Source organism: Dipodomys ordii, unplaced genomic scaffold (assembly GCF_000151885.1).
Source record: "Dipodomys ordii isolate 6190 unplaced genomic scaffold, Dord_2.0 Scaffold69, whole genome shotgun sequence".
Lineage (NCBI taxonomy): Eukaryota > Metazoa > Chordata > Mammalia > Rodentia > Heteromyidae > Dipodomys > Dipodomys ordii.
The window spans coordinates 57957-68566 of NW_012267285.1; the positions used below are offsets into that span (position 1 = coordinate 57957).

A 10610-nucleotide genomic window follows, 5' to 3' on the forward strand; every position below is an offset into this window, starting at 1 on the left:
CCTTCTGCAGAAAGCCCCTGGGCCTGAGGCAGCAGTCAGCAACCTTTCATAGCTCATGTGGCAGGCCCTGTCCCTGGGCTCCCATTGGCTAAGCTGAGGCCCCTCTGCTCCCATTGGCTGAGCTCAGGTCCCCAACCTGCAGAAAAATGCAGCTTCATAGCTCCTTATGAAGTACCCCAAATTCAGAGACCCCCCAAAATGACCATCAGAGTCCAAAGTCAAAGCCAAAAAGCAAGGGTTGTTTTATTGCGAGTACGAACTCGGGCCTCAGAACACTTGGTAATAGTGACACTGAGTGCCCCGAATCTGCAAGGTTTTCTTATACAATTTTAGTGGTGGGGTCAGGGCTTGACAGTTGTCATAACATTTTGTGGTGAATCATTTCATTCGGCAGGAAAATCTTAACATAATTCTGGTGTATAATTGGTGCATTCGAGAGCAGGAAAGGATTGGGGGTAGGGGATAGGGTGGTTTAAGGGTTGGGGTGCTCTAAACTGGGGAAAAATTACAAATGTGACTTAGGGGGATAAGTGCTCAACTGCAGGGCTGGTTGTTGGGTAACAATCGCCAGAGCCCAGGAGGGGCTCCCTGGAATTTCAGGTATTTTTTGGTGCCCTGTGAAAACAGGCACCATTTGTGCAAACGTCTTGCCCTTATTTACTGACCGGCTTTATCTGCAGTTTTAGGAGTTGCTTAGGCATAGGATTTTGTGGTTTACGGCATACAACAATGAAAAGTTACTAATTCTACTATTAGGCATGTTGTGTCCAGGTCACAGGACCCCCACCAAGAAGACCACCTAGCGTCAAACACTACAGCTGTTTTAAGGTTTTATTTAGACAGGCTGCAGCTCAGGCCTTGTCATATACTCTGACACTGCAGAGCTGAGGAGGAGAGCCCCAAGCTAAAGATTTGCAGGGCTATAAAGGCAACCAACCAACCAGGTGTTTGGATTAACACCACGTGTTGCTCTGCTAGACAGAATTTGCTGCTCTTAAGTTTAGTTTAAACAAGCAACAAGTGGTCACTGCCTCAGAACTTTAACCTTTCATCCTCCCTCCCCCTTGACTTATGGTCCTGAGACACAATCTCGTGGCTCCAGCCAAAATCTAAACTCCAACAGCTCTTGATTTTGAACGGGTATAGTCCCTCTCTGACCTTACCCATACTATTAAACAACAATACCAATAACAATCAGTCCATTTTTCTTTTCTTGAGACGTATGTTGAGTGCTTGGGTAGGATGCTTGGAGAGTTCCCATGTTTCCCCATGGTCATCCAGGGCAAAGGGGTCAGCTGGTCTGGCATGGAAGCAGTGGATCCAAGCAGCAATGCCGTCCACCTTAAGGGCAGTGGGTGTAGCCAGTAGCAACATGTAATGTCCCTTCTACCATGGTTCCAGGGATCTCAAGTTGTGCCTTCCAACAAACACCCAGTCCCCTGGTTTAAACAAATGGGGGGTAGGAATAGAAGCAGAATCATATAATGCTCTAAGCTGGGGCCACATACTCTTATGCACCTGCTGTAAATAGTCAAGCTTACACAGAAATTCAGTATCATCCAAATCAGCAAGCAATTCAGTCTGAAGGCTAGGGATAATGGGTGGAGGGTGTCCATACATTATTTCAAAAGGAGTAAAGCCAAGCTGATAAAGTAAATTTCTTACTCTAAACAGGACAAAAGGAAGGAGCGATACCCAGTCTCTTTAGTTAAGGTCTCTTTTAGAGTCTGATTCATTCTTTCTACCTGCCCTGAACTCTGGGGTCTATAAGCACAGTGCAATTTCCAATCCATCCCCAGTGCTGCGGCTATTCCCTGACTTACTTTTGAGACGAAGGCGGGTTCATTATCTGACCTGATGGTGGATGGGAAGCCATACCTGGGTAGGATTTCTTCCAGGATCTTCATAGCTACAATGTTCGTGGTCTCATGCTTTGTTGGGTAGGCTTCAACCCATCCTGAAAAGGTGTCTACAAAATCTAGCAAATATTTATATCTAAATTTTCCATTTTAATTTCTGTGAAGTCTACTTCCCAATGCACACCTGGCCTATCTCTACGGAGGCAAGCTCCTTTTATAATAGGTTGATTGGGGGCATTGGTGAGCTGACAGGCTTTACAATTTTTAACAATGTCCTCAATGAGTTGATTTCCTTGCCTAATTTTTACTTCCGAGTGTCGGAGCAAGTCCTGCATTCTTCGGGTTCCCATGTGAGAGGCCCGATGGATTCTCTTAAGAATCCCCTTGCCCAATCTTTGTGGCAAGATAAGTTTCCCCTCACCAGTTTTCCACCAGTCTTTGTTTCCTTCTTTGTCTGGGGGTTTATAAGCCATGGGAATTTTCTTTATCCACTCCAAGTCTTCTTGGGAGTACTGAGGTTCAGGAGGCAAAGCTCGTGGCCCTGGGTCTACTAGAGTCAGTACTTCCGCTCTGGGCTGGAGGGCCGCCTCCTTAGCTGCCTGATCGGCCAAGTTACTTCCTTGGTTATAGAATCAGTTCCCTTTTGATGGCCAGGGCAGTGCAGAATGGCAATATTTGCTGGTTCCCATAAGGCCAAGATGAGGCTTAAATTTCTTGTTTGTTTTTAATAGTCTTCCCTCAGCTGTCAGCAGCCCCCTCTCTTGGTAAATGGCTCCATGGACATGCACGGTGACAAAAGCATACCGACTGTCCGTGTACATGTTTAGTCTCTTCCCTTTTCCCATTTGTAGGGCTTTTGTTAGTGCCACTAGTTCTGCTCTTTGTGCAGACGTTCCCTGGGGGAGTGCTTCTGCCCACACTATCTCAGTGTCCGTGCTGACTGCTGCGCCCGCATACCTTTTTCTATCTCGAGTGAAACTGTTGCCACCTGTAAACCAGGTATGCTCGGCATGCAATAGTGGTGAGTGCAACAAGTCTGGCCTCTTTTCCTTGGCTCGGTCTCTCTTTTCACACTCAACTTCTCTGTCCTTCCTTTTCTGTCTTTGCTCCTCCGTCTCTCTCTTATTGTAAACCTTTTTTGCCATGGCTACTAGATCCCTAATAGACTTTTCACCAAGTCTGTCTAGAGCCTGCAACTTTCGCTTTATGTCTGGTGCAGCTTGATTTATATAGACAAACGTAATCATCTGAGCCGACTCCTGGGTCTCAAGATCATACGGGGTATATTGACTAAAAGCTTCCATGAGCTGCTCAAGATATGCTGCCGGACTTTCACTTCCTCCCTGTCTGACATCATAAGCTTTGGCCATATTAGTAGGTCGGTGAGCCGCCACCTTGAGACCTGCCAACAGAGCCTGGCTGTAGACGAGGAGTCGCTCCCTACCTTCAACCATATTATAGTCCATGTTGGTCGTATCTCAGGAAAATAGGCAGCAATCAGGGCAGGATCCATGATGGGCGCTCCTGTGGTGCCAGGGTTATGTTTCCAGGTCACCGCTTGGATACGGTCTCTCTCTTCAGTGGTAAAGAAGACCTGTAAAAGCTGATTACAATCATCCCAAGTGGGCTGATGAGTAAAGAGAATAGTTTCAAGCAAATGAATTAAATCCTGGGGTTTCTCAAAAAAGGGGACATTTTGGGTGCACTTATTGTATAGATCACTGGTAGAAAATGGCCAATATTGGAGTTGCTGTTGACCATCCGCATCCACAGGACCTATGGCACTAAGGGAAAAACAGCTGCATTAGAAGGGGGGTTGTTCCCACAGTGTGATCGAGTGACTGACCCCTCAGAAACTTTAAGGGCAGTTGCTGAGGGTTTGGCTGCTGGTTCTATAGCCCCCTCCTCCTCTTGATCATTCTCAGGTTCTGTGAAAGGAACCTGGGAAGGGAGTATGGGGGAGGAAACATTTCTTCTTCCAAGTTATCTCTCTGAAAACCGGGGGGTACAATTTCTTTTCCTCTTTCTTAGCTTCTTTTTGTAAGTTTAGGGGGCTAGATGGAGTAGTGCCCATAGTTTCTAGTCCGGTCAGTCGTACAGTCCAAAAAACAATAAACAGTATAAACAAAACACATGCAGACCTGACACTAAAAAAAAGGCTTATGAAATGGATATCTCCCGAATTGGTCCACTGACTCCTGTCAGGCAGGGTTCCACACCCACGCCCCACAGCAGAAGGAGCAGACCCACAGTGGGCCAGTTGGGCCTTGGTTAGGAGGCCCTCTTGGTCAGTTCCGGACCAACACCGAACCAACCCCTGCCCCACAATTCACACCGCGGGGTTCCAAGGACCCCGCCCCACATGGATGGGTTACAACTCCCGCTTCACATGGTGGGATTCCAAGGACCCCTACTCCACATGACGGGGTTCCAAGGACCCCCCTCCACTCTACATGGAGGGGTTCCAAGGACCCCCCTCCATTCTACATGGAGGGGTTCCCTGGACTCCCGCCCCACAAGAGGATCTGGGACGTCTCCCAGTTGCTCCAGGGTTGTATTGCAAGTGTGTCATCTTCGACAACCCTTTACAAATCAGAGTGGCCGTCCTCACAAAGGAAAACCAAAGTAAAACAGACAAAAGGCAGGATAAGACAAATTAACAAAGACAGCTCTGTTTTACCTTTGGAGTCCTAGGTCTCAGGGGGTCTTTCGGGGGATCTGGGATGAGCCCCCACTAATATGTTATACCCAGGTCACAGGACCCCCACCAAGAAGACCACTGAGTGTCAGACTTTACAGCTGTTTTAAGGTTTTATTTAAATGGGCTGCACCTGGGCCTTGTCCTACACTCCAACACAGCGGAGCCTAGAAGGAGAGCCCTGAGCTAAGGATTTTCAGGTCCTATAAAGGCACACAACCAGGTGTTTTAGCACCATGTGTTGCTCTGCTCTGAAACAAGCAACAAATGGTCACGGCCTCAAGTACTTTAACCCTTCACTCCCCGTTGAGCCACAGCTCCACTTCTGGCTTTTTGCTGGTTCATGGGAGATAAGAGTCTCACCAGTTTTCCTGCCAGAAGCTGCCTTGGAGCTACAGAGTCGCTGGGATTAAGGCGTGAGCGACCAGTGCCAGGCCTATTTAATGTGTTTTCAGAGTTCATGAAGTTCATGGCGTGAGAGAGCTTCTTGGGTGTTTGATGCATTCAAGGATTTTCGTCCCTGAGCTCAAAGCAAAAATCTTAAATATCACAGATTCTGAAATTCTGTCACAGTGTTGCATTCAAGGATTTTCATCCCTGATCTCAAAGCAGAAACCTTAAATATCACAGAGTCTGAAATCCTGTCACAGTGCAGGTAAAAATAAAAGAGAGAAAAAATGCAAGGTTTTCTTTCAAGTCAAGGAAATCATATATTAGAAATGGCAGGCCTGGAATGGAGGAGAAGAGACTAGAAACTGAGGAAGAAAATACTTCATTAGCTATATATAGCCATATGTTATATTGACTATGATATATGTACATATTTACATAAACATATATTATATTGCTGTATTCTCTTCTGAATTCAAATAGAATTTTCTGACAATATTACCATTGTAATTACATTTCCAATTTAATTTCCATTGGTGGAATCTATTTTATTATTACATTTTATTATTTACATGTATTTTAATGTAATTAATATGTGTTCAATTATAAATATAATTCTATTATTATTCTTTATTAAGGTGTCATACAGGGGGGGGTTACAATTCTGTAAGTTGGGTAATGAATAGATTTCACGGTATGTCTTATATTTTTAGGGTTTCTTATAGACACAAATGAAGTTATCCACTTTCAGTTGGACAACTTTGGTTCCCGCCTGTCATCCTAGCTACTCAGGAGGCTGAGATGGGAGGACCATGGTACAAAGCTAGCCTGGGTAGGAAAGTTCGTGAGACTCTTATCTCCAGTAAAATACCAAAAAGCCAGAAGTGGAGCTGTGGCTCAAGTGTAAAACACCAGCCCTGAGGACAAAAGCTCAGGGACAGCATCCAGGCTCTGAGTTTAAGCCTCAACACTGAAACACACACACACACACACACATACACACACACACACACTCAAACAAATAGAGTCATACAGTCACTCTATAAGCCATTTTTTTCCTGGTGTCAGTCCCAGTGGTGTTCCTTTGTTTGTATCTTCAAGGCTGGTGCTCTACAACTTGAGCCACAGCTCTACTTTTGACTATGTGCTTGTTAATTGGAGATGAGTCTCTTGGGCTTCTCTGCTTTGGCTTAGCCTGGAATCAAGATCTTCAGATCTCTATCCCCTGAGTAGCAGAGATTATAGGTGTGAGTTCCTGTCTCCTCTTCTCTCCTATCCTCTCTTCATTCTTTCCTTCCTTCTTCCTTTTTCTTTTTTCCCTCTTTCTTTCATTTCTTTTCCTTCCTTCCTTTATCTTTTTTTCCTTCTTTGCTTGCTTTCTTTGCTTTCCTTCCTTCTGTCTTTCTGCCTTTCTTTCTTTCTTCCTTTCTTTCTTTCTTTCCCTCTCTCTTTCTCTTTTCCTCTCTTTGTTTCTCTCTCTTTTTCTATCTCTCTTTCTTCCTTCTTTGGTATTGGGATTTGAACTCAGAACCTTGCTAGGCAAAGTTTTCCTCTTGACACACAGCATTCTTCCATCAGGTAAATCCCACTGCCATTTTCCCATGAGGCTCTGGGGAAGCGTGTTTGGCAGAGCTGGCTGCTTTTTACATGGGAAAGGTGAATCTTCACTTTCTTCCTCACCCTTGGCCCCAGTCAGCGGGTGTACAGACAGCACGGGGAGAAAGGAAACCCGATTTTAGACGAGAAATAGGAGGTGTCCCTTAAACATTATTTATCCAGGGGCCCAAAGCTGTGAGTGTCGAAAATCGGATCTGTCATCCATTAGCCCACACAATGAGACCTTCGAAGTGAACTTAACAAGAAGAAAAATTTAAAAACTAATAAGTAGAAGATGCTTATAGCAAAATGTAGACTTTGACAATGGCGACAGAACAACCTTCTGCTGTGAAACCACAAGCAACATCATGCTGAGTGCTCTCACCACACAACGGGGGGTTGATCTCAGCCCAGCCACAAAGTCCTGATGGACTTGAGTAGCGATCTATTTTTCCCTATGGTCAAATGGTGAATGGTGTCCTCTGTGAACTTAGTGGATAACACACACTGAGTTCAAGCCCAATAAGCACACACACGTGGACACACATGCACAGACACATACACAAATGAAAAATAGTGAGAGGACTGGGCATGTGGCTTAGTGGTGGAGTGCTCACCTAGTATGCATGAAGCCCTGGGTTCGATTCCTCAGTGCCACATACACAGAAAAAGCTGCAAGTGGTGCTGTGGCTCAAGTGCTAGAGCGCTAGCCTTGAGCCAAAGAAGCTCAAGGACAGGGCCCAGGCCCTGAGTTCAAGCTTCAGGACTAGCAAAAACAAACAACAAGAACAACAAAAACTAGTGAGAAAAAAATCTAATGCTTTTCTATACTAAAATCCCTATCTAATTGGATTATCCATATGCTATACAAACTTGTTCATTTTAATGCCAGTGTAGCCACATGAATGGAACAAGTACATATATATATATATATATATATATATATATATATATATATACACACACACATATATGTGTGTGTGCATACATATACATCTCTCTCTTTATATGTAGCACACACATATGTTTTTTATTTTGTTTTTGATTTGTTTTTTCTTTCTGTCAGGCTTGAACTCAGAGGATGGGCGCTATCCCTGAGCTCTTCTGCTCAAGGCTGGTGCTGTACCACTTGAGCCACAGCACCACTTCCAGTTTTCTGGCGGGTCACTGGAGATTAGAGTCTCACAGACTTTCCTGCCCAGGCTGCCTTTGAACCACCATCCTCACATCTCAGCCTCCTGAGTAGCTGGGATGACATGCGTGAACCACCATCCCCCAGCTGAATAAGTATTTCTTGCTCTTTTTAGATGTGTGTCGGAGGCCCTTTGGCACAGGCTAGCACTGAAGCTTTCGTGTGCTTGTATAACTCTGCTGGTCCTGGTCATGTTTAGGCTGAGCATGGAAGGTGAGTGAGGCAGGATCTGGGATCTCAGAACTTGCTCTCCGTCTCCATGGCAACTCTGAGGGCATCCTGCATCCATTTAAACACATATTTCAATATATAACCCCTTGATGTGTTCTTTGCTAGGGGTATACTTAACACAAAGGTCGCCAACAGAAGAGGGTACTATGGACATTCAAGAAAACAGGATTGAGAAACAGATAAATTGTCTTACCTTGAATTTCCTGACGGCTAACACAGGGTAAATATCATGTGTTCAATAACCACACACAAGGACCCCATTCACATGCGGGCTTCATGCTTGACTAAATTAAAGGGGGGGAAATGTTGAGGGCTGGGAATGTGGCTCAGTGGTAGAGCGCTCACCTAACATGCATGAAGCCCTAGGTTTGATTCCTCAGTACCACATGCATAGAAAAAGGCAGGAATGGAGCTGTGGCTCAAGTGGTAAAGCGCTAGCCTTGAAGGAGAAAAGCTCAGGGACAGCACTCAGGCCCCGAGTTCAATCCCCAGGACCAGCACCGAAAAAAAAAATGAAGAAGAAAAAATCCTTCCTGAAAAACAATGCTATTCAGCAACTTGTATTTGTGGATGAATACGACATTTGGCAGAAATTTTCTCACAATACTTCCTGTGGTCTTTCTCTTGGATTTAGTGAAATTGGTTACTGTTGGCCACATACTTGGCTTTAGACGTGCACTTTTTAGGTGAGTTAAATATTGCTGTCTATTTAGGAAAATTAACACTGGTTATGAATTTGATGAAAATGAGAAATAGTCCTGTTTGGGTGAGTGTGTGTGTGCGTGTGTGTGTGTGTGTGGCGGGCTGTGATTCAGCGGGGGCTGGGTGGAAGTTGAACCTCTTCCAGTTTCTTCTGTAGAGAGACCAGCCATGGCAGCGTGCCCTGTGTTTTGGCATCAACTTGGAGAGAAGTGCCTATTTCTATCACGTACACCTTTGTCTTGGAATGACAGTCTGACCTACTGCTCCACGAAGCAATGTAACCTGCTGCTCATTCGCGATGGGGAGGAGCTGGTGAGTGGTGAGGGGAGACGCCTTCCTGGCACTCCACACCCTGTGACCTGTGCCAGGACCTCTGGAATTTCACCAAAGAATCCATGTCGTGCAAGTGGAGACTTGAGATTTGCAAAGCTTATTCTGCAGGAGAATAAAGAGCAGAGACTCGATATGCCTTTGTCTACATGCATCCATCCTTCCTTCCAATCACGATCCACCTTTCCATCACCCACCATCCACCATCCATCCATCATCCATCCATCACCATCCATCCATCATCCATCCATCACCATCCATCCATCATCCATCCATCACCATCCATCCATCATCCATCCATCATCCATCACCATCAATCCATCATCCATCCATCATTCATTACCATCCATCCATCATCCATCCACCATCCATCCATCATCCATCCATCACCATCCATCCATCATCCACTATTTGTCATCCTTTATCCACCATCCAGTCATTATTATCATCTACCATCCATCCACCATCCATCTGTCCATCATCCATCCACCATCCATCTATTAGCCCATCCACCATCCATCCATCCATAATCCAATCACTATCCAGGCTCCACCCATCATCCCTCATCCATTCATCACACACCACCCACCCATCCACCCATCCAGCCATCATTTCTGTCTCTATTGTTGTATTTATGTATCTATTTCAATATTTATCATCTACTTTTATGTCTCTATTCTGTATCTATGTTTCTGTGTTTGTGTTTGTAATATTTGCATGCATGTATCAATCTTTTCATGTCGACCCAATTTTTGTATGTATATCTGTATAACTCACCTATCTTTATGTTTATATCTAGGGATCTACATCTATGTATTAATGTGGATATATGTGTATCTGTCTTGAGAAAGAGAAATACCACAGAGAAGGCAGAATGAGGCACTTAGAGAATTGAGGATATGCTTACTGTGAGGGTGTTGCTACAGTGGGTTTTAGGAGTGCGTAGAATAAAATCAGGAACTGGTACTGGTGGCTCACACCTGTCATCCTAGCTACTCAGGAGACTGAGATCTGAGGATCACGGTTCACAGCCAGCCTGGGCAGGATAGTCTGTGAGACTCTTATCTCCAATGAACCACCAGAAAACTGGAAGTGGTGCTGTGGCTTAAGTGGTAGAGTGCTAGCTTTGAGCTGAAGAGCTCAGGGACAGCGCCCAGGCCCTGAGTTCAAGCCCCACAACCAACAAGAAAGGAGGAAAGAGAGAGAGAGAGGAAAATGGAGAGAGAGAGGGAGGGAGAGAGAGAAAAGAAAGAGAGAAAGAAAGAGAGGGAAAGAAAGAAAGAGGGAAAAAAGAGAGAGAAAGAAAGAAAGAAAAGAAAGAAAGAAAGAAGGAAAGTCTGTGAGACTCTTAGCTCCACACAGCAGAAGTTGAGCTGTGGTTCAGGTGGTAGAGCGCTAGTCTTGAGCAAAAAAAGCTCAGGAACTGCACCCAGGGCCAGGATTAACACCAAAAATGTCATGTTGTCCTCTGGTCTCTTCTATCCCAGAGGCTCCTGCGGGACGTTCTGGAGCGTGACAGACATCTCTACTGGATTGGACTACATTGCTCAGTGTCGGGGAAGACGTGGAAGTGGACAAACGGCTCTGAGTTCGTTTCCGCCATGTGAGTCCT

At 45.1% G+C, this 10610-nt stretch overlaps 1 protein-coding gene across 1 annotated transcript in view; it reads left to right on the forward strand.

Annotated features, from left to right (window-relative positions):
• LOC105991010 (alpha-1-macroglobulin-like) overlaps positions 1-10610 on the forward strand; it is an 88002-nt gene that overhangs the window by 2660 nt on the left and 74732 nt on the right. The gene's annotated exons all lie outside the window — the stretch shown is intronic.